This window comes from Osmerus eperlanus, chromosome 12, assembly GCF_963692335.1.
Source record: "Osmerus eperlanus chromosome 12, fOsmEpe2.1, whole genome shotgun sequence".
Taxonomy (NCBI): domain Eukaryota; kingdom Metazoa; phylum Chordata; class Actinopteri; order Osmeriformes; family Osmeridae; genus Osmerus; species Osmerus eperlanus.
Genome location: NC_085029.1, coordinates 3,525,164 through 3,548,137, shown reverse-complemented (window position 1 = coordinate 3,548,137; position 22,974 = coordinate 3,525,164). Strand labels below are relative to the sequence as shown.

At 42.6% G+C, this 22,974-nt stretch overlaps 1 protein-coding gene across 2 annotated transcripts in view; it reads right to left on the bottom strand.

Moving 5' to 3' along the window:
- The window catches only part of ctbp2l (C-terminal binding protein 2, like), an 82,278-nt gene extending 64,107 nt beyond the window's left edge, over positions 1-18,171 (bottom strand). Inside the window, exon 1 of one of the 2 annotated variants that reach the window (XM_062474738.1) lies at positions 17,846-18,171. The gene's annotated coding sequence lies outside the window, so the exon portion shown is untranslated. The remainder of the gene's footprint in view (positions 1-17,845) is intronic. The other variant, XM_062474740.1, reaches the window with a different exon arrangement.
- Between the last annotated feature and the right edge of the window lie 4,803 nt (positions 18,172-22,974).

Genomic DNA, 22,974 nt, shown 5'->3' with positions numbered 1-22,974 from the left:
ATGCAGTTGTTGTTGCAGGCTTTCATTCTGCTGGTGGGGGAGACATTTGCGCTATCGCAATACAATAGTGACTCAACAGCAAACAGCAAATCATTCTGCTGCTCTACCTCCTCTGTCTTGGCCTTTTATTCTTCAGTGAGTTTGGCACAAGAAGGTTTGATGTACAGAGCACACACTATAGTGTGTGCTTGGGGGCTGTGTGGGCTTCGTGTGTGTGGGGCTGCGTGTGTGTGTGTGTGGGGGGGGGGCGGCTTGGGTGATCCTGTGATCCATGTGAGGGGTCTGGGCACTCCAGAAGCCAGCATCCTGTGCTAAATCACGTCCGACACATTCTTTAAGTGTTTCCTGGCTTCCTACATACACACACACACACACATCTCAGCTGACTACCCTAGAGCAGGAGTGGGTCACCCTGTCAATGGCCCCATCGCAGCAAATGGGGAGGGGGGAGGAGGTTGCAGCTTAATGAGCGCACACACAAACACTGCAGCCTGGATAGACATGTTTGACCGTGTGGTCACAAGGCACAACTTGGCCTGGGGAGGTCGGTGCGGAAGGGAGGAGGAGTGTAGGAGGAATCCTACATGATGTCCTTGCATCTCCTAGTAAACCAGTGTTGGGCTGGCCTGGGACCAGCCTTTTTGCTTATTATCTCAAGTGGGATCAAAAAGATCTGGTTCCTGATTCAGGGGCAACGGGATCTGTTATTATTATTATTCCTCACATAATAATACACAATGATTGTTTCCGAGCAGTAGTCGTATCTTTCGTGTTTACCCAAGATGCAAAGAAAATCCAGGGCCCTTCGCTAATTTCCTGCAAAGCTCGGAAGCTCATAAATTGTCAGATCCTCTAGTCCTCTGGTAAACGAGGGGGAAACTTACCGTTTACCCCTGGACCTCTGTGGACTCTCGAGTCACCGTGATGTGATCTCTCTCTCTGTTTATCCCGATCGCTCTCTCTCTTCCTGTGACCTAGATGTACGTACACTAGGTGGTTCTGTACATGAGTCTTAGTTCCTGGCTCGGGGCCTGCACCATCTGCCCTGCAGCTCACCTGGGACACGCCGTGTTCTGGCATGTCCCTGGGGGGGGGGGGGGGGGTAGTCTACATACATGTAGTGGGATTTATGGGTAACAGAAAGACCTTACAAGCTCCCCCACAGAGAAGGAGTGAAAAAGGGTGAAACAGAAAGAGAGGCAGAGAGAGAGGCAGAGAGAGAGAGAAAAGTGCCCAGATGAGACCCAGCAGCTCTGAGGACGTTCCATGTAAACTGCCGTCTATTCAGCCAAGCAGAAGTGGGACATGCTGGTGTTCAGAGTACAGGGGAGACACAGGCTGGATACCGCATCTTTGTGTGTGTGTGTGTGTGGAGAGAGCCCTGAGGAGCCCAGACACACACACACATCCCTTGGCCTAAGGCTTTCCAGGATTCCATAGTCTGACTGTGTGCAATCTATACCAGGAAAGCTAAGCTTAATACAGTAACATTTACACACAAAGAGAAGGGTTAGTTTTGGACCTTATATTTTCCCTCAAGAATTGAGGCTGTGTTTTTACAGTGTTTTTTGTGCTTCTCTTAGCAATGGTAGGAGAGAAAGAGGGGGAGGGAGGCTTTTGTGTGGGTTCTGTGGGGTTGAGGACAATGATGACCTCTCTCCATTGAAGGTTAATGAATGCTTTCAGGAGGCACTCGTTTTGGGCCAGCTGAGGTTAATTACAGGACAGACCCTGACTGGCGGCCTGTTTCAGCCCATGCAAAAGTGAGACAGGTAGGACTGCAGAGGCAGCTATTAGCCACTCCCGCTTCACCCTGCACCCTAACCTGGGGGGGAGGGGCCACACACACTCAATAACAGCCCCACGGTCGTTCGCCAAAATGTGCAACCTTCGCTCAACGATTACAAACAACACAATTTTCCCCCTTTCTTCTTGCTGTTGCATTGTGGGACTTGATGTTCCCCTGTAATCGGGCCATCAGTCTGAGCAACACGATGCAGATTCCACAGGGTGCTCTTTCCCTCCGCCTCCAGCTGCTCTCTTTGTGTTTGTCCTTATCGTTACGGGAGGCCGTCGCAGTGACATTTATAAATTTTTCATGAACGGGGAGGCTTGGCACGGGCAACCAACAAACAAATCAATTTCTCAGCGGTAAATTGCTTGGGAGAAACAATAACAAGCACCAGGATAGGCCCCCGAAGCTGCATGGGAGAATTAATTGCAGATGTGCTGAAAAGAGGCTGGGGGACCGAGGCCAGCTCACACCTCTAGGAAGCCTCCAGTACCCAGTCTGGAGTCTGGCTTCTATCTTCCATAACCCCTGACTGCACGTACTACCTCAGATCCCTTTTCAATCTATATATAACCTTTGAGATCCACGTTTTTATCTCTCAACTACATCCCACCCAGCCGGCCAGAGCAGATAGACCTCAAAAGCTCCTATAGGAGTCATTGATTGTTGAGCTGTGCACATCTCTAGCCTCATATCTGTGAGGGGGTTGGGTGGATGAAGGGGTTTACCATCTGGCTGCGACTGCTGCTCCAGTCAGACACACACTTATGTGCACACACACATACCTACAAACTAAAAAGTAGACAATGGCCCTGATCCCAGTGGTAGTGCAACACTGGATACCCAGTCTGAACAATCCTCCCCTATTTACTGCATCCAGGGGTTCAGCATTTTTGTTTTCTGAAGTCACAAACTCATCTAATGTAGCTGACTGATCACATTTCTCACCAGGCCAGGCAGACTGCCTTTCCCTGGCCCCAGAGGCTTCTCAAACCCCTCCCCTACCCCAGCCCCAGAGCTGCAGACAGGGGCACACAGAGAGCTGGACACACGCAGCAATACACACGCACACTGGCAACTGGCACGCACACACATTTATATGGGCATGTAAATGTGAAAGAAAAGAAATCTGGTGCAAAGAAAATCTGGGAATAGTATATTGCCTGGAAGAACTTTCTTACCAAACGTGTGAAACAAGCACTGCAAGCTTCTACCTGGAGACAAGGCATTCTTTTCCACTAATAAGACACTTTCCCCACTTTATTTGAAAACAACTATAAAACCTCCCTCTAATAAATCAGTTACAAAATGTATTTTACAAGCAAATGGTAAAACTGCTTTATATGACAGTGTGTCTCGCCCCCTCTCATTTACTCTCAAAGAAAGCCAAACACTTAATACAGAAAATAGCCCAGTAGAGTTCAGCAGAGAACTGTCTGGCAGACATATTGTGTTAAACATTCTTTGACGGAGAGGATGCAAATATGAAGACAAAATTCAACCAGGATTGTTTGTTTATCTTGCTGCTTCCACAGGCTAAACTTCAAAATTGGGCGGTCTACAGAGCAATTCCAGAAAACGTTGGTTTAACACATTACACATTATGAATTATTTTCACCCATCCTGAATACAGATCATATTACACACCAATTGAACAACTGACAACTACTGGGCCATTGATGCTGTAATTTGGAAGTTGAACAAGAAGCAAAAATCTGATTGATACCAATACAAAATGTATTTGAGAAATTTACCCTGGATTTACAGTGGGAAACTATTGGTGTGCAAAATAAGTTTTAAAACACAAGCTAATTCGTGAGAAAACTTCTCTACTCCTCTAAAAAAGATCTCTAACTGCTGTTTCTCAACAGCAGAACCCCCAGGACACCTTCTAGAAGGTTCTTTGTTCAACTTTCCTCCACCAAGATGAGATATGGACAGAAATACATGTATATTATGTAGAGTGTTGCTCTAGCCTGAGGGAGATGGCAGCAGAACGGCATTCTAGGAACCTGGAGGCGGGCTTTGGCCTGTTTAAATATTCTGTTTTCAGCACTTCTCTCTCGCTCTCCCATAAGCAATGCTCCTCATGCGGTTTCTGAAGAGGTGGGCTGCAGAATGACTCTAGGCCAGGGTCCACAGAGACAAAAGGAACATATCTTGCTCTGAAGACGTGTAAAGTGTGTAATGGTCAAAGAAGGCGACATTATAGTAACCTATCCCTCATCTCAACTGTTTGGTCAGATTACATTTATATTTACATTTTTGTCATTTAGCAGACGCTCTTATACAGATCGACTTACAGTAAGTACAGGGACATTCCCCCCGAGGCAAGTAGGGCGAAGTGCCTTGCCCAAGGACACAACTTCATTTGACACGGCCAGGAACCGAACTGGGCAACCTTCAGATTACTAGCCCGACTCCCTCACCGCTCAGCCACCTGACTCTCTATTACATTTGGCAGAAAACATCTTTGGTCAGGCCAATATCTGATCGTATCAGATTAACATCCACAAATATCTATATAATCGCCTTAAAAAAGTGTCTTTCACACTTCAGGAATTTCATGGATAATAATGATCACCGTAGATGATCTTGAATGTTCTGTCTGTGACAGAGACCGTTTCTTCCACCATGGGAGAGGGCCTCTGCCATGAGATCTCCTGCCATCTTCCCAACTTTCCTTTCTGGTAATGTGAGTAGCATCTGCAAACCAAGACAATTTCTCTCACAGGCAAACACCCGGAGTCATTAGCCCTAAAATGAGCTCATCATCGCCACATTCATAATTTTGTGTAATGGATTATGTAATTGCTCTATTAATCAGTGGAACTGTTCGGCATACTTTCCAATGCATTAGTTTAATTATGGGAAATTCCTATGTTAAAATTGATGCTATGTTTGCAGAAGCTGGCAGAACCAGGCCTCGCTTAAACTAATCGGTTGAACTTATTGTAACTCCATTTGCAGACACCAGCTATGATCTAGCTTGTTGCAGAAAGCAAAGTAGGCTGAAAGCTCTCCAGAAATCCAGTTCTCAAGCCTACACTTAACACAATATCAATAATTGATATTTGAGATGTTTTTTAGTAATAGGGATGCTCCACACTCGATCCTCTGTGTTATTGTTGGTTCCTTGCTGTACATCGGAGTGACCGTTCAGTCGGTGCTATGGGGAAGTCCCTTTGGGAGGATTCAGGCCGCCACTTTCTTATCAGCAAAAGGTCAATGGTGGGTACAGACCCATGTGCTCTCTTAAGTGCACCAAAGTACTGACAAGAAATAACTGGTTTTGTGCGGATGGGGGGGAAATGTATTGTTACATTAAGGAAATTACTTAAAATTGATAGACATATAAAAAAAGATTAGCGTTATTTTCCTTGTGCACACAAGTACTACGCTGTAGCTCCCTAGCCTGGATTTTATTTTGTGGTTAATTCATCTGTCCTGCTTCCCTCTCTCTGTCCTTCCCTCTCTCTGTCCTTAGCAAGAGTGGAGTAAGTCAAAATGTAAAAAGATAGTACAAAAATCGGTAACACTTTATAATAAGTCAACGCTTTTTGGCATTTACAAAGTGTTAACTAATAGGTAGTTAACCCTTTATAAAACATTTTGAAACATTAACAATACATTATTATATAGTTAATAATCGTATTATTAAATGCTATGTTAATCATTAATAAACTAATAGGTAGTTAACCCTTTATAAAACATTTTGAAACATTAACAATACATTATTATATAGTTAATAATCGTATTATTAAATGCTATGTTAATCATTAATAAACTAATAGGTAGTTAACCCTTTATAAAACATTTTGAAACATTAACAATACATTATTATATAGTTAATAATCGTATTATTAAATGCTATGTTAATCATTAATAAACTAATAGGTAGTTAACCCTTTATAAAACATTTTGAAACATTAACAATACATTATTATATAGTTAATAATCGTATTATTAAATGCTATGTTAATCATTAATAAACACTGTTAAACATTATGGATTTGATTCATAATACAATTCATAAGGTGTTTGATAACTGCATTACCATACTTTATAGACAGCTTGTTAATATATTTGCAAACCAGTAGTTTATAATCTGTTAATGGTACATGAGCTGGTATAGAAAGCATTAGCAAATGGTGAACAAACCATTTACATTACCTTTACAAAGCATGAGTAAATAACTAACAACATATTAACTTATGTCTTTAATTAATGTACGCCAAGTCGAATACATGATGTACACTACTACTTAGCAGATGTCTTAACAACTATTTTATAAACACTTACTAATGATGCAACTTGTGATTAGTAATGCAAGTTATAAAGCATTTACTAACTGTTAGTTAAGGCTTTTGTGTTATTTATTAAGGTATTCTTGTCCATTCTCAAACCTCACATTCACAAAGGTATCGTAACAACTATTTTATAAACACTTACTAATGATGCAACTTGTGATTAGTAATGCAAGTTATAAAGCATTTACTAACTGTTAGTTAAGGCTTTTGCGTGACCTAATCTAAAGTGTGAACTATCTCTGCCTTATTAAACATTTATAAGTTATTTATTAAGGTATTCTTGTCCATTCTCGAACCTCACATTCACAAAGGCTGAACATACGTTTCTCAAAAGGAAACAGACACAACACAATGTGAAACACAAAATTACTATTTTATTGAAGTAATGACAGGCATGTGTCTTACTAACTACTTAGCTCTACTAGCCGAGAGTGACAGTGGTCGATACGTTAAAACCTCAGTTTGATATTTCCCGGCATGACTGAACGGTCGAGGTTAGTAAGTTGTTTATTATATGGCATTTTTAGCTCTTTTCATTTAAAACATGTAGTTTTGTTCAGCTCTACTCGTCTTCTCACGGTGTGTTTCAGGTGTTAGCACCTAGCAACCAATCTGAAATCTGAGCAACCAAACCTAGCAATCTGCCTAGCGCTTGTCGTTTATCTCTCTGTGTTCACACTTTTCTGCTCTTTGAGAAAGTTAAGAATTTCCTCGTCGCTGTTGATGTCTTCATTGTCATCTGGATAGTAAAACTCCTCGATCTCGCTCATTTTGAAGATGACATCAGCGGAGGGCAATAAGAATACGTATCAGACCGCAGATGAGGTCAATACGCGCATAGATATACGCGGCTGGCATGACTACCCATTAGCCAATCAGAACGCTCGTACTGTTGTTGCAATTGAACCAATATGCTGTTCTTATTGGTTCAGAAGACGTTCTCAAAAGAGTTGTTGATATGTTGCCTTGGAGATGTAGTGACGTCACCAGTACAAGTGCAGCTGATTGCTCTGACAAGATGGCGTCTGCTCCAGATTCGCCGTGTTTGATTTGGGATCTTCCCACGTATTGTTGTAGTATATAAGAAACCAAATGTTTACTCTTCGACAGGTCAGCAAACGCTTTGTCGCCTAAATTTGTTAAAACGATTTGTTTGTAAACCTCGACCTACGATCTCGGTTAACAAACGTTTTAACAAATCTCTGCTTTCAAAGGCGTTTACAGACCTGTCGAGGAGTAGCTAAACATTTGAAGTTTATTACAGCCATTTTTGGAAAATAAAATACAGCTTCGGGTAACCAACTTTTATACCAATTCTACTGTATTGCTTCTTAATGGAAATAAAATACTATTTTATTACCCAGGTAAATAAATTAACAGCTATTTCTTCTAAAAAACTAAAACACAACATCTATAGGCCTATAGTCTTTCTATAAATGCTTAATAAGGCATAAATAGTTCACACTTTAGATTAGGTCACGCAAAAGCCTTAACTAACAGTTAATAAATGCTTTATAACTTGCATTACTAATCAGAAGTTGCATCATTAGTAAATCTTTATAAAATAGTTGTTATGATATTTGCAAAGAATAGTGTACATCCTGTATTCGACTTGGCATACATTACAATTACATTTTACATTTAGTCATTTAGCAGACGCTCTTATCCAGAGCGACTTACAGTAAGTACAGGGACATTCCCCCGAGGCAAGTAGGGTGAAGTGCCTTGCCCAAGGACACAACGTCAGTTGGCATGACCGGGAATCGAACTGGCAACCTTCGGATTACTAGCCCGATTCCCTCACCGCTCAGCCAACAGACTCGATCTGATATCACAGATCGATAAGCACCCACATTAATTAAAGACATAAGTAAATATGTTATTAGTTATTTACTCATGCTTTATAAAGCTTTCTATACCAGCTCATGTACCATTAACACCTTTTAAACTACTGGTTTGCAACTAACAAGCTGTGTATAAAGTATGATAATGCAGTTATCAAACACCTTATGAATTGTATTATGAATAAAATGCATAATTTTTTAAAGTGTTTATTAATGATCAACATAGTGTTTAATAATAAGCTTATTAACTATTTAATAATGTATTGTTAATATTTCAAAATGTTTTATAAAGGATTAACTAACTATTAGTTAACACTTTGTAAATGCCAAAAAGCGTTGACTTATTATAAAGTGTTACCCAAAAATCCTTTAATGTCAAGTACATTTAGTCCAAACAAAAGTCCGCTATATTTGTAGGATCCAAGAGATTGGTCTGTTTTTATTCACCGACTCACCAACACTGTAACGCAAATTCAAGACCATCAACATTTTATGTTTTCTTTTTTTTGTAAAAATGTTGGCCCTTTTCCATAAACGTCATCAGCAGTATAAGAGAGAAGGGTGTGGAGAGGGTGGGAGGAAACATATTCTCCCATTGTGGGAAATGATCATGTAATGCTTAAAAAAAAAACACTATATTCACCTCTGCTGAGGTGACATTTAAATAGGCAGGAGCCATTTTCTTAGCAACCCCCCCCCCCCACACACACACACACACACTCTCTCTCTTTTCCCCTTCTCTCCTGCTCTGTAATTTAAAGCTGTCACAAACAAATCCTCCTTACAGACCTTTCCAAATGTCAGGCTCCGTCAAGCGAGATGACGGCTTCCTCAAAGAAGGGCCCTCAGAAAATGTGTGAGGAAAAACAGAGGTTTTTATGCATATTTATGGATACTGGCTGGTTCACCTCTTACACAGTTCCCAGGATAGATAGAGGATTGAGGGAACAACCGATCTGACTGAACCACTTGACTTTTTTTTTTTGTGCCAGGGATTTTGACAATGAGTTAGTTTTGTCTTGGTATCTTTTTTCATTCTCGTCCTTTGGTTCTGTCTGTGGGGGAGAAACTGTCAGACTGATTGAAACTCAAAGGGGCAGTTAATTAATTAACTGCAATACTGTCGCGACACCTCTGGACTAATCCTCTTCCTGTATTTGGTTCACCCCCAAAAATACTTTTGAAGTAGAGATTTTTAACTAGCATCCCCCCCCCCCATCCATCACCCCCCATCCACCACCACCAACTTCTCTCTACTCACTCTGGCCAGGAGAGTGTACTGCTGGAGCCATGTTGTAAAAAAGAAAAGAAAAGAAGACTACATGTTGTCAACAATGTGCCAGCGGCCGAGGGCTAAGCCTCGGCCACCATGGCGAGCAGTGCCCAGCAACCCTGACAATGCTCAGTCTGTTTGGTTCTGGATACAGCAGCTCTGTTGGGAAGTATAGGACACTCTCCGACACACTGAGGCCCGGCAAAAGGAGACTGGTGTTGGACATGGGGTAGGTATCAGTCAGCATCACAGGATTTTGCTGTTCGTCTTTCATTACAATGAGTATTAGCCCAAAATAAAGATTTACACACAAGATTTACAGCATATTGTTACATTATAGTATCAATATTACATTAGTGTTTCACGCAGCACTTTGCAGTTCAGGCGGCCGCCTAAGCAACACACGCCTGCCGCCTATTTTTTTCAAATGAGCGATTTCCGTGCCCCCCCCCCCGGTCTGTCGGCAAACCCCACCCTACCACCTTAACTAACCAATTTTCTGCGGGAAACTATATATATATATATAAATAATCAAATGCGTAATTTGGATACAGAATTGGATAGGTTAAAACTATAAAAACAACTTCCTGTTTGAGAGTTGCTGCTACAGGTATTCAAATGGTGATATATTTGCAATTATGCCAGGCTTGAGTGGACGAAAAAAATCGAACCCGTTATTAGAGGGACACTAAAGTCAAGCTGAGTGGGATGCATTAAATTATAAATTATTCAAATTCTCTGGAGCCTTTTCACTGCTTTAAGCATGAGTGAGTGCAAGTGAAAGGAGCCAGCGGGCCGTTGCCCCTACATTCTGCTGTGCCATGGTGGGTTCCCTGTGCCACTGATTCAGTGCAGAGGGCACGGTACGAAGGGAAATCTGACCCCAAAAAGCCTTGAACAGTTTCCCTCCGTACATAGGCGCATGTCTATAAGTCTTAAATGAACAAGTATGGAATATTTGAGAACACTGCAGAAACATTTCCCCCAGAACTCAATCCTACAAAAAAGGCCAGACCCACAGACATATCGAGTGCAGCTAAATCTGCATTTCTTAAGATGAACAAAAAGCTGTTCTCTCGCTGCACCTCGCCTAAGATGCTGAGCCAATAGAGGTGGTGGGCGGAGAGGGGAAGTGCGAGGGGGAAAAGAGAAAGAGTGTGGGTGAGGGAGTAAAGAAACTGCCTTTTCATTTTGAAGTTTGTATTTGCCATCTAATCTGTGCCATCGCAGCTGCATATTGTGTCCAGGCTTGTTTTGGAGAAAGGGGGGCTTTTTAAGGCTTTTTCCCGCCCTAACCCTTCCTGTCCCCTTGCATCAGGCTGAGGATCTGGAGGCTTTAATATGGTTGCCAGTGTGGCAGCAGCCATTTAATAACAATGCAATAGTTCCTCTCAGCAGTGGCCGAGTGTCACTCAAACTCCCCGCCGGGTGCAGATGGTACATTGTCTGCTGTTTCCCAAAACACTCTCTTTCTGAGATGTTTTCTCCCCCACACACACACAGTCCTTTCCCTGCTGGCCAATCCCCCCTCAGAAATGTAGTGTATTTTGTCCACTTGTGTCGCTAGAAACAAAAAAAATATATAGCTAGCAACAAAAAAAATAGAGCTAATATAAAATTTTCAAGTCCAGGCAGAAGGTGACAAAGAGAGTGTGGTGGTAGCCTGACGCTAGTGTCTCAGAGCCTCCTGCTGTGGGGGACATCTGGAGGAGGCGTTGCTATGTGTTGGGAGGAGGAGGAGACGAATGGGGGGGGCGGGGAGCAAGGGCTTACAGAATCATTCTCCAAGGACATAACTAGGCCTTTATTACAGTACAGAGAGGGGATGAATGTGTGACTATACAGACTTGCGGGATTTATTCAAATCAACAGTGGCTAATGTCGCACCATAGGCCAGTCTCCTTGCCAATACCAAACTAAATGATCTTCCTTTCGCATGCCCCCACCCCCCTTACCATCGAGAGCAATTAGACCGTGTTTCATCGAAAATGACCAGTCATTTAGAGTAAGGCAGGGCTCCAATATAACCACTTTGAAGGCTTGGTGTTCATCAGACAACAGCAGGAGCTCACCCTTAATAAAGTGGCAGTTATAAGCATGCCTCATCATCACTCACCCACCATTTGATCCCACCTCTGGGTGTATGTGTGTGTGGGTGGGTTAAACTGGGGTATCTTTATCTATTTACTTGGGACTCCCGTCACCATTGTCGGGTAATGGACTCTCTTGCTTTCCATAGACTGAAACTAGCCAGTGGTCTAATGGACAGTTGGGGCACCTCTGAAAGTGCAGAGATGGGCAATCCCATGTAGGTATTTGATGGCATTCCTTAAGTACAGCTGCAAACTGGATCCCAGGTGGATCTTCCCAAGTCAATAAACACACAAAGATTCTAGCAATGGATTATTTTACCATCAACTATGGTAAACGATACAACTTGCCGAAAGTGGGCATTAACCAGTGTATCATCTACCTAACCTCTTTTACCAGGACACAGGGCTGTCACCTCATCTCCTCCTCGTTTAGCTGTGTGGGCACAGTCTCTCTCCTGTCACGGCCTCTATTACAAGGCCGGGAACGAGGGTTCGCCATCTGTCCACCTTCGCGGGGGGCTGCACTTACCAACGTTTTGCACAGTTTTGGCACAGCCCACTTCCCCTAATGCCGCACAAATGTTTAGAGAGACGTTACGTAAATGATGTGTCGCACACTTGGGTGTATCACAAGAAAAATAGTGTGTCGGGGTTGGTAGGGGGAAGGGGGAGCAGCGCAGGCACGCAAAACACAGAAAAACAGCTTGGTCCATTTCTGTCAGCCATCATGTTGTGATGATGGACAAGCTACAGAAGCCAGGAATTACATTGTACACTAGCGCCACCTGGTCAATCTGGTGCATTACAGCTGACATAAGGAGGTTAGAGCAAGGCAATAGAAAAGAACCGTGAACGGGGCTCCTCAGAAGAACCAAAGCAAAGTAAAACAAACAACGAGTGCCGGGTGGTATCAGTATCATGCAGGGTAAACAGAGTCTCAACATTACCAATGAACAAGTGTACATCTGAACACGTACGCAGCATGAAAGGCGAGAGGGCAAGCATGCTGTGTGAACCAATGAGAGAAAGCTTTGGGAGGGCTTCGGAACAGCGAGGTGTGTTGCAAACCCACACCTTGAGGTGCATTTGCATGTTATTAATTCACTCCCCGCCCGTTTCACCGGGAACAAGATAAGGGTTGCGCAGCCGGTGCAGTGAGAGTGTGGTAGAGAGAGAGGAGGAAAAGGAGAGGGAGAGATGACATGCAAACAAATAGGAAACCCAAGAGAGGATAATCTGATCCCTCAGTTCTCATCACTCTGAAGCAGGCAGCTGATGTAGGAGCTGGGAAATGTACCCCGCCCTCCCCCCATTCCTTTTCCTCAGAAGTGCCCTCATCCTAGTCAAATACTATGATTGACTTTACGGTTGCCACAAGCTGCAACGAGGATGTAATGTATAGCTTTTTCATACGTATGAATATTTCATGGAGTTCTGTAGTTACTGCAAGAGAAGAAAAATCACTGCTTTGTGTGATAAGGTAACATGCTTTTTTTTGGCAAACTGTGCAGTGATTCTATACATATGAAGATATATACGTGTAAGATTAATATAGACAGACAGCTGTCTGGTGGACCACAGCCCTCCATCTCCAAGCCTGCCCTGTGCACTCTGATGTGTTGCCACCCCCCCCCCCCCCGCACACACACCCCACCCTGTGTGTTTCTGTGCATGTGTGTGCTCGTGCTCATTTTCCCTTGAACACACCAGCAGGGTAACCACAGAATTTGTATTCCGTAATGAGACACAAGCTGAGGGCGATAGTGAATTTGTAAGCACGCACCATCTCTCTTAATTCCGTTTAGTATTTCCTGTAACACTCCTTGAGCAGGCTGTAGTTACTGACACCCTCCTACCCCTCACCACTCATCGGGAGCAGAGTCTCTGGAAAACCAAGGGCAATAAAGAAAGGAGATATTCCAAATCACATTACGGGACATTAAATTAATCCAACCCCAACCGCCTCAACCACCCACACCTCCCCCAACCGTTTGGCCTTTACAGGTTTAACCTTGAAACTGCTTCTTACTCTGTACATTACACTTCATGAACACCCCCCTCCCTCACCCCCCCATCATTAAAAGGTCCAAAAGACAGACACAGACAATATAACAAAAGCAGTAGTGAGGTAATTATTCAATAGGAGCCTTCACTGTGCCCATGATACGTTGTAATTTCATTTAACTTCATGTCTGTTTCATAATGCAATACACAATTGAGCAGGGGTCTCTTTACAATCCCAGAAGACCACTTTCTCCTTAAGATAATAGAGGCTTTTGTGCCTTGCCTTTGAGAAATCCTTGGTGGATTACGCAAGTGTGAATTCGGGAGTAGATCAATTAATACGCATTAAACGAACAAAATACTAAGTTGTGAGAAAATAATTAATAACTCTAATTGCCTGCACCGGTCCCCTTGCTTGACTTCACACACGGTATCATACCTTGTTCTAACAAGACTAAGCCTGATATTCACCACCCAGGGTCACAGCGCCAATACCATCCGCTATAGAAGGAGAATTCCTCTGGTAGTGCACAGCCTGTGTTATTACCATTGCAGCCCACGTGATACACGCCTACAGAATGTAGAAAATATCTGTCAAAGATAATAGCTGGTAGACATCATCACACTCAAGTTATCACTAAGGAACACAAGTTGTATACTTTACGAAGCAGTGTGTTATGTGATGCCTTTGACAATGCACAGGTATCCTTGCCCAGTCTCTCTGAGAGCCACTCTGTTGTTGGGGTTCTCCATCTTTCTCCCATCTGGCTACCAACTAACTTCAGCCACTTCCTGAAAAGGCAGCTTCAGAGGAGCTATTACGGTACGCCTCTCCCCTCTATTGCTGCAGCTGGGAGAAGAGTATCACTGCCACTGTAAAATGAAATAATATCAATGGAGGAGTCAGGAGTGTGAGAGGAGAAAGAAGATAGCAACAGCACTCGTTTTTCCCCCACACACCCCCTCCCTCCTTTGCTCCCTCCACCAGTTGAAATGAAGACTTGGAAGAGCCTTGGAGGATAGAAAGTGAAGAGAAGGGAATGACTCACTAAAATAAAAGTGTATGAGATATCTCCAACGCTGTGAAGGGGAAAGGCGGAGTTATGAGAGGGGTTTCTGAGAGGGGTGAAGCCTTAAGCGGTGGAGCATGGACAGAATGTCTTTCGTTTTGATTGGGTAGGAAGGAGGTGACAGCATTCTATGGTTACGCCGGCTTGACGCTGGTCAGCAACATGGTAGGGCAGTCGGGGACTTCACAAAAACCACTGTCTTTGACAGTTTACAGCTTAGCCTTGCTGTTTAGCAGGGGTGTCGCTGCAAATTAGTCTGGCTTTCAGCTGAATCAATCTTGCCTTTGGTGGGAGATAATGAGCATGTAAGCCTGGCTTCAAATGAGCCCCTCTGCTTCGAGGCTCCAGAGCACAGCATACTTACCCTCAGACTTTTTAGGAAATAATTTGTAATAATTTTATTTCCTCAAAAGTCTGAGTGTGACTGTGTTAATAAATTATAAAAACTGTAACCGTAATAGCTCCTCTGAAGCTGACTTTTCAGTATATATATATATATATATAGACTATAGTGGCTGAAGAGATATATATATATATATATCTTCAGCCACTATAGTCTTTTCAGATACTCTTCTCCCCATATATTCTCCCCATATATATATATATATATATATATATATATATATATATAAGTCGCTCTGGATAAGAGTGTCTGCTAAGTGTAATATATGTGTATATAAATATAGACACGAAAAATTGTAAGAGAGAAAACATATAAGACATGGCCTACAGAGTCCAATTAAAAACCACATATTCAAATTGACCCAAATGAAACTGTCAGGGTTTCATTTATGCGCTGGTAGTTCCACTCCCATCAAATTTCCTTTTTTGGAGAGGGGATTTTGTGTTCTCAATCTTTAGTGATCTCATTGGCTAACAAACAATTTCCATCTTGTTTGGGTTTTCCATTACAGATACATGTCCTCCGTAAATTATCTCTAAAGGGCAGATATATGTCTCATCAGTAGCAACTGGAGAAGATGAGAGGATGATGTGAGTGTGTCACAACCATTCAGAGCAGCAGGCTACACAACGCATCAGATCACTCAGACAGATAAAGCCTCCATGGTCACGGCAATTAAGGAGATAGAGATACAAAGGGACTGAATGTCGCTCTACTCTGAAGAACTGGGTGTGACAATGTTTGGACCCCACTCAAGCTGCCCCACGTGGGCCTTACCAGACTTGTCTTCCTAACTTCACTCAGACGTTTGTAGTACTGGGCTGGTGGCTAGGCTTGTGACTCTCAAACACCTGCCTTCTCCTTCCTACTTCCAGGGAGACCTGCCATAAATCCCCTGTAATGGCTACTGGCGAGAGAACTTTTTAACATGGGGCTTAGAGAGGCCTGTTATTCACCCAGAGAGAAAGAATCTGGGGATGATAAATGGTAATAAATATTGCAGGGGCTTACAGAGGTCCCCTCGGAGATGTTATATTGCCTTGAGTGATAGAGCTTTGCTCGCCATTACAAGCAAAATGGTAAAGAAAGCAGGCTCTTCAAGAAAGGGGTGGGAAGAACAATCTTGGTAGAATTTCCTCTATGGAATCTCCTTGAGGCTTCCCTGACCAGCCAAAACCAAAAGTGGGGGTGATTTCAAACACTGTCAATGTTGTTTGGTGTTTGGTCAATGTTTGGGGGTATGTACAGTAGGTAAGTTAAGTTAAGACTAACAAGGAACGTTTTTCCAGATAGAAATGGGTCATTTAATCCATTTATTAAATGAATGCATGGGAGATTACTGTCTCTGTGTTTAAGTTAGAGTCTGTCACATACCTGAGAAGTCAGGAGAGGACTAATTCACAAGGAGTTACGAGTGCATGTTTCACCAGCTCTTGTGACTGTTGCAGCTTAATGGGCTTTTCTGACAAGGGGGCTTTGTTGCACTGAGCTGCCCACCATTTTAAATGTTTTCATGACAATGGTCAAAGAAGGAGCAGATGTCCAAGCTGCACACATCTGTAGAGCCCTTATTCCTTCAGGCAAAGCACTCCCGCCCTTTCCCTCCCTGCCACACAATGGGGTGCTTTCCAAGGACGTCCTCTATTCAGTGCTGCAACATCCATCAATCAAATCTGAAAAATATCTCCTTTTCTTCTCATGGCAATACTGTATCAGAGCTGCACCCCCATTTCACACAGAAGATTTCAATTCATTATTCAACACACAATAACTAAATCATCTCATGGCCACTTTAGAATCCTACAATAAAACTGATTTTGTATCCAAACTAGTTTGAACAGACTTTTGATTTGAAACAAGCAACAGATGTCTATCTCATTGCACATTCTGTCTATCAGGTGGAATTTCTGATTTTGCTAAATGTGATGTGAAGCATAGGTTACTGTAAATTTGATTAGACAACTTTAGTAGTCTAGCTACTAAGCTAGCCCATAAATATGGGCACAACTTGTCCTACAACTTTAAAACAGGTATGAAAAATAATATTGTTAGATATAGAATGGACAATGTTCAATTTACAACACTGTTTGACTACTGTAAACGCCACCTACTCCTGTAATCTCACATTTGAACTGAGCTTAATAGCACTTTAATGCTTCCAAACGAGGCTGTTTGATTAAAGTTCAAAAGCCGAACGCTCTCATGTCAGTTCTTCAATAGCAGGCGCAATCACTTGCAAAAAATAATATTGTTAGATATAGAATGGACAATGTTCAATGTTCAATTTACAACACTGTTTGACTACTGTAAACGCCACCTACTCCTGTAATCTCACATTTGAACTGAGCTTAATAGCACTTTAATGCTTCCAAACGAGGCTGTTTGATTAAAGTTCAAAAGCCGAACGCTCTCATGTCAGTTCTTCAATAGCAGGCGCAATCACTTGCAAAAAAGGTTATTGGTTGGTATTGCGGCGTAAAACATCCTGGCAGCAGATGTGCCACATTGTAATCACTTATGTAAAGAGTGTCGAAGCATTAGTAGCGCAGACGATTACAAATGTCGTTTTTGAAGCACTGCATCTCGAAACCTCTAGTAAGGCTTCAACAAATATTATTTTATCGCAATATTCCGAAAAACACGCCAGCATAAGGAACACAGCGTTGGCTAAAATACAGCGTTCCAACTATGACCAAAATAAAGCACTTCCTATTTTCTCCAACTAAGCACTCACTACCGTTTAAAAAAGAATCTCCACCCATGTGAGTTGTCTACAGGAGTCCTTTTCAGGGGGATGAGAGACCGTAAAAGGGGGCTAATCTTGGGGCTATGCTTACAATTGTTGACAGTTGAGACTGTGGTTTTACATGGTCAACTATACAGCATTCAATTCACTCGACCATTCCTGTTTTTCATGGCGCAGAAAGGTGAACACACATGGCCTCACATAGCTTGTACGGACATGAAAATCGAACATTTCACAACCTTTTGAGACTAATCGATTACGGGAATATGAAAAAATACATAGTTTTCATACATTTCTATTCACATCTTACCTGGATAAATGATGTTTATTGCAAGTTCAGAAGCCGACTTTATGCACACAGGACAACCATCATCCGGTTCAGAAAAAAATGTCCTATGGATTTTATGAATTAGTAAAACTGGTCCACCTTTAAATGACAAAACTTAATCCTCCGATTGCTAAGAGTAATCAGTAGAGATGAATACGCGATTAAATAGGAACAAATTAGTTGAAGGGTAAGCTATGTGCGTTCATAAAACACGGTCTCAGACAGACGCCAAAGAATAGTGGATATCTAACAGTTTCAGTGGTTTATTCGCTTTCTCTCCCCCTTTCTCCCCCTTTCTCTCCTTTTCTCTCTATCTCTCTCTCCCTCTCTCTGTCACAGTCTCCCTCACTCACTCACTCTCTTTTTTTATCAAGGCGGGGTCTTGGGTCGTTTAAACCAATGACATAAACCTATAAGAGCCAGCCTCGCCCCCCTCACGTATCCACTTCTATTCACACAGAAGCATTCTCCCTGGATTAGCACCGGCTGAGCGAGTACTATGCCGCAACACAGAACGGCTGTAGGCAAAATAATTGTGCCTCGACTATCTAATGCACGTAGGCAACATTACTTGTTGATAAAGTTATAAGACCTAGGGTTTTTAGAGAGAGCAATTAGCAGATATACGTTTCTGTTTTGTAATTCGAGTTATCAGAGAACTATTCACATGCAATTAATTGGTAATTCTGGTATTTATTGTTGTTCTGTACACTAGCAATGCAAATTACCTGGAGGTTTCCAAATGACGGGTTTTACAGATTACATCAGTGAGTTCCTGGGAACCTGCCAGGGAGTCAGTAGGTGAACGCATTTGGGTAATACTAGTAACATCCTTTACCCCCAACCAAATACAAATACAATACGTTGTCTGGCTAGATAAAAGAGAGTGTATAAAACCAAGAAATGCAAAAGGTCAGTTTGTGTGCCCTTTCTTACGTACTACTCTCCTATACCCATAATTCTGTCCTTTCTGTGCTGTTGTCACATAGTGGTCTCGCATAACAAGAATCAGACTGTGTTATGCCAGTGAGGGTGCTCAATGAGTTCAATTATCTGTAGGGTATCCCATTTTCCACTTTTCATTTCTGTACCAAGCGTAGGCCCCATATGCTCCCATATTGATTTGTCCATCGACCATTGTCCACCTCTCATCAGACCAATGGTTACTTGTGGGGGGTGCTCAGTTTACTGCACAAAGGCAGAGAGAAATCCTCCACAAGATTTTTCTTTAACATGGCCTGTGAATATACATGAATGGGTTCATTTCTAGCAACTCTGGAAGACTTCTAATTGTAAGCAAAGCACACTTGATGTCTAAAAAAGTACAAAATGCCTTTGAATGTTCTATGGCATGGTAATATCATATGGGTTTTCTAGTTTCTGAGATTTGTTGATGAGTTTGTTTGTTGACCTGCCTGTGAATCAAACCCCAGGCTACACATTGTGATAAATTAATTTACACAACCATTCACTTAAAAATAATTACTCAGCAAAAACTGGGGGGTTGACATTTAGACCAGTGAGTCTCTTAGCCTGGCTGATATAAGCCTACACACAATGAGAATCACTGAAGGGACCGTTCAATCTATCTGAAGAATCAAAACAGACATCCCTGCCACTCCCTCTCATTCTATGCTCGTGAAGAGTGTTCTCTGTTTTCCTATGTCCTGATCTCTCGCTCAGCCACTGCCCACAATAATGCATGACCCAATAGTCATCATTTTCAACCCAGGCTAAGCCTACATCTTTTTTTTCTTTTCACCCTCCCTTGCAATTTGGTGATAGATTTACGACTGTAGCCTTAACAGACACATGCACAATGTGGTTGAGGAAAAGTATTAAAGTAATTTGACCGTGCTGTCAATGAAGCAAAGCAACAAGAACTGCCTTCCAAACAAAAGCTGTGCTGGTCTTGTACAGATGCAATAGCTTTGTGACAGCATTCCAATACCTATTCAAGATGCTGTAGTATTAGTGGCAAGTCTCTCTATGTGGAGAGGGATAGGAGAGGGAGGTCTAGGGAAGGACATACTGCATCTCATTAGCCAAGGAATGGGCACAGTGTTAGACCTTTTTATGTTGACCCCTGACTCTTATCTCCATACTCACAAATTCACCGACAGACTTCACAAAGCATCTCTCAGGAGAGCCAAGGCAAAGTATTACATATGCTCGTCTCCCTGGAGACAAACATCTATCAATCTCAGATGAATTATTGAGAGCGCTGCACCCCTAGCACGCTCTTACACCACCACAAATTACCGCGTGTACAGAGAGTGTGCTCAGCCACTTTCAGTATGGAATTTCAATGAATTTGTTGGAATTTATAAGCTTTACTCTCTCTGTGAGAGTGACTAACACATAGTCATTTCTCAATTTGTCAATCCCTGTAATGCAACCCCCAAAGTCTCTTGAGATAACACTCACATTCAAACTCAACCACATTTTCCTTGCACTGTCCTTCCCAGCTGCTTCCAGGTTTAACCTTGCAACATATCCTAACCTATTTATTATTTCCATTTACGTAGTTGTGTTATCCACCAATTTGGTGATGAAAACTCGTAATTTTCTCTTCTTTTGAAAATAATTTACACCTTGACACAGTACCCAGCTGTGTCTCACATACCCTGTTTACGCCACTGTATTTAGGGTGTACTGAAGGAGCTAGTTTACCATAAGAACTCCCCTTCTCCTGCTCAGATGGCCACACACACACACACTACCCCTCACTAATGAAGAGGCAGGGTTCCAGTCTAAACGGGAGAAAGGGGGTGAATGGCATGAGACCCCCATTGGGTCTGCTTGAACTTGTAAAATAGGATTGACACCGCACTCAAATGAGCTCCCGCCATGTTGCAGAGCAAGACTAAAGCCCCCCCAGGAGGCTAACTTGAATCAATTCCGGTAATGATGTTTATAATTTAGGAGGCTAATGACATGCACTATGGGTTGGAAGATTACGTCTTGAAAATGTTACCTCTGATTCAATAGATTGAGTGATGCCTGGAACATTTAAACCCTCTACAGAGTACAAGAGCATGATATAAAGTGTTTCCTCAGAAAGGGAAAATACCTTTCCAAATTTTTTATTCGAAAAAAAGAATAATAAAAGGTGATCTACCATAGAACAGTATAGAAAATATTTTTATAAGCAATGTACTGTATACACGTCATTTCTAGAAGGAACCAAAAGAGACAATGTTCCAGTAACAGACATGAGCTGTAAAGGTTATTGGGAGTAGATTTGTGTATCCTAACAGATGCTGTGTGTCCTCTCAGATTAGCCCCAGAGTACTCTGAAGCTGCTAATTGTGTATTTACCCTTTGGGTGTACTGATGCCTGCTTCCTCTGGGATGAGGATATCTCCTTTTTGTAAGAGACGGCTGCCATTAACCACAGTGTGTGTGTGCGTCAGCGATTAAGAGAGAGAGACAGAGACACAGAGAAAGTGTGTGTGTGACCGTGCATCCATGGGGATTTGAGCGCGAGTGCACGTACTTGCGCAATGTGTGGGTGCCAGGCCCAAGCATTTATGGAACAACAATCACCAAGGGAGAAAGAATCAGAATCAGAATTCGGTTTATTCGCCATGTATGTTATACAAACACGGAATTTACTGTGGCAGGGAGGTGCAAAACACTAAACATATACGAATCTTAAATTAAGTAAAAGTACAAAAGTTTAACTATTTCTAAGAACTAAACAATCTAAGAATACAACAATTTAAATATAAAATATATATAAGAATAAGAATGAGCAGCGTGAGTGGTCAACATAGTGCAATCGGATACTGAGGTAAGGTGGCTTGTGCATACTGTAATTGCCATTAGATGGACTTATAATAGTTAAGTAAGTGAATGAATGTCAATGGGAGTCCTTGGCCTTGTTGAAGAGGCCAGTAGCAGATGGAAAGAAACTGTTCTTATGGTGTGAGGTTTTTGTCCTGATGGACCGCAGCCTTCTGCCAGAGGGGAGTAGCTGGAACAGGGAGTGACCAGGGTGGGAGGGGTCGGCCACAATATTCCTTGCACGCCTCAGGGTCCTCGAGGTGTGCAGGTCCTCGAGGGTAGGCAGTTTGCAGCCGATCACCTTCTCAGCAGTGCGGATGATACGTTGCAGTCTGCTCTTGTCCTTGGCAGTGGCAGCAGTGTACCAGATGGTGATGGAAGAGGTGAGGATTGGACTCAATGATGGCTGTGTAGAAGTGCACCATCATTGTCTTCGGCAGGTTGAATTTCTTCAGCTGCCGTAGGAAGTACATCCTCTGTTGTGCTTTTTTGGTGAGGGAGCTGATGTTCAGTTCCCACTTGAGGTCCTGGGAGAGGATGGTGCCCAGGAAGCGGAAGGACTCCGCAGTGTTGACTGGGGAGTCGCACAGGGTGATGGGGGTGAGTGGGGCTGTATTCTTCCTGAAGTCCACAACCATCTCCACTGTCTTACAAAGAGGATAAACAAAGGAGCCTATTTGGGAAAGGGGGGTAGCATGACGGAGGTACACAACATGTGGATATGATTACTCATATGCCTGCTCTCTCAACTGTGTCTTGTTCTGGTCATTAACAACCAATTTGAAGACTTTGTCAATAGGTGCCAAGACAACAAGCAAAAACATTCCCCTGACTCCTCCCATCTCTTTTTAATTCTCATTAATATGTAAATGAAGACCCCCTTGTTGTTAGTTTGGAAGAAAGCTGTCATGTCTTTGGTGACAGACAGTCGGCTATTTTTAAGGGAGAGCATGTCTTATCTTTGTTTAGGCAGCGATTCAAAAATGTAAACATCCCTTCATTAGCATCTGTCAGGGAGCTTAAAACTATGATTTTTAATACATGACTAAACCCAGTGAACAGGCAGACAGGCCTTGTTATTTTCTCTCTCTCTTTTATCTCCCTCTTACGTTGCAGTTAATTTCTCAAAGGGGAACTTACTTAATCCGCTTGTTGCCGTGTTGGGGAGTGGGAGCTGTGTCACGTTGCTGACTCGCTGTCATGTCAGGGGTATCTTCGTCTCAAATTGTTTCTCTGTCTGTCCGTGGACAGACAGAGACCGTGTCACTACTTTTTCTGCAGACTTATGATTTACATTCTAGTTTGTAATACACCGAAAGCCT